This window comes from Sapajus apella, unplaced genomic scaffold (assembly GCF_009761245.1).
Source record: "Sapajus apella isolate SASKATOON/1434 unplaced genomic scaffold, GSC_monkey_1.0 scaffold106, whole genome shotgun sequence".
NCBI classification, from domain to species: domain Eukaryota; kingdom Metazoa; phylum Chordata; class Mammalia; order Primates; family Cebidae; genus Sapajus; species Sapajus apella.
The window spans coordinates 208167-210238 of record NW_022437046.1 but is presented as its reverse complement, the minus strand read 5'-3'; positions in this window follow the sequence as shown (position 1 = coordinate 210238).

Below are 2072 nucleotides of genomic sequence, written 5' to 3'. Positions count from 1 at the left end.
CTCTTAGAACTGGATATTATCGGGTTCGATCCAAGATGGCCATTTAGGAACAGCTCAGGATTGCAGCTCCCAGTGAAAGCGCAGAGGGTGAGTGGACGCCGTGTTTTTATTGCCCACAGGCTAGGAAATTCCCGGGCAGAGGAGCTCCACGGTCGCCAGCGCGGCTGTTTCGGCCAGCGCGGCTGTGCCGGCCAGCGCCGCTGCTTTGCCCCGCGCTGCTGCTTTGTCGGCGCCCCAGAGCCGCGGTTCTCCATACAAAATACACTGGTCCGGGGGCCCTTTAGCCTGGCGATTGGAGCCACGGGAAGTCGCCCATACGCTGGTTCAAAAAGGGGACTGAGCAGAGAACCAGGACAGTAGATTCCAGGGCAAAGTAAAGAAAAAAAAGCGCCACAAACCTCAGTGCCGCTGTTTAAGCCAGCGCAGTGAGTGGCCGCAGGGGAAAACAAACAGACCCCGGCGCCTCTTCAACAGACAACTGGAACACCAACTTAAAAAAGGCTCTGAGGCAGGGAGCCAGGCGATCAGGCTCGGCTGGCCCCACCCCCACAAAAGAACAGCAACCAGAAACTCTGGATTGAGAGTTTCACAGCAAGCGCAGCTGAACCCGGGACGGTCCAGCTCTGTGGGGGAGGGGCGTCCGCCATTACCGAGGCAGCCCGCCGTTGCCAAGGCAACCCGCCACAGCAGAGACTCCGCCCCAACGGAGGCGGGCCACCATCGCCAAAGCAGTTCTAACTACACCCATATAAACAGGACTGCAGGGAAGTTCACTCGGCAGCGGGGCAGAGCCCACAGCAGCTCAGCAAAGCTGCTATAGGCCCACAGTGACTAGGCTGCCTCCTTGCTGGGTTGGGCAGGTCTGAAGGAAAAAAAAAAAAAAAAAGAAGGCGGCAGCATAACGGAAACTCATAAATAAAGCCCTAAATCCCTGGGACAGAGCACCTGGGAACAAAAAGCAGTTTATGAGTTCTGCTGCAGCAGATCTAAAAGTACCTGCCTAGCAGCTCTGAATGAACAACAACAGAGCTTGCAGCTCACCATTTGAGCTCCTATAAAGAAAAGACCGTCTCCTCAAGCAGCTCCCTGACCCCTATATATCCAAAAAGACACCTCATAAAAGAGAGATCAGATTGACACTAGGCGGGTACCCTTCTGTGACAAAGATAGCAGAAGAAGAAAACTGGTAACAACCCTTGCTGTTCAGCAGCTGCTGCAGGTGAACCCCAGGCAAGCAGGGCCTGGAATGAACCTCAGCAGACCTACAGCAGGGGGGCCAGACTGTCAGAAGGAAAACCAAGAAACAGAAATAACCTCATCATCAACAAACAGAACGTCGATCTGAAAGATTTGAGACCCAATCTGAAAGCCAGCAACTACAAAGTCGACAGGTGGATAAATCCTTAAAGATGGGAAGAAACCAGCGCAAAAAGGATGAAAACACCCGAAACCAGAACACCTCTCCTCCTAAAAGGGATTACAACTCCTCACCAGCAAGGGAACAAGGTTGGAGGGAGAACGACTGTGATGAAATGACAGAATCAGACTTCAGAAGGTGGGTAGTAAGAAACTTCTGTGAACTTAAAGAACATGTTCTAACCAAATGCCAAGAAACTAAGAACCTTGAAAAAAGATTTGACGAAATGCTAACAAGAATGTACAAAATAGAAAGGAATATAAGTGAATTGATGGAGCTGAAAAACGCAACACGAGAACTTCATGAAGCATGCATAAGTATCAACAGCCGAATGGACCAAGCAGAAGAAAGGATATCAGAGGTCGAAGATCAACTCAATGAAATAAAACGGGAAGGCAAGACTGGAGTAAAAAGGGTAAAAAGGAATGAACAAAGTCTCCAAGAAATGTGGGACTATGTGAAAAGACCTAATCTACATTTGATAGGCGTACCCGAATGCGACGAAGAGAATGAAACCAAGCTGGAAAATACTCTTCAGGATATTATCCAGGAAAACTTCCCCAACCTAGCAAGGCAGGCAAACATTCAAGTCCAGGAAATACAGAGAACACCACAAAGATATTCGTCAAGAAGAGCAACCCCAAGGCACATAATC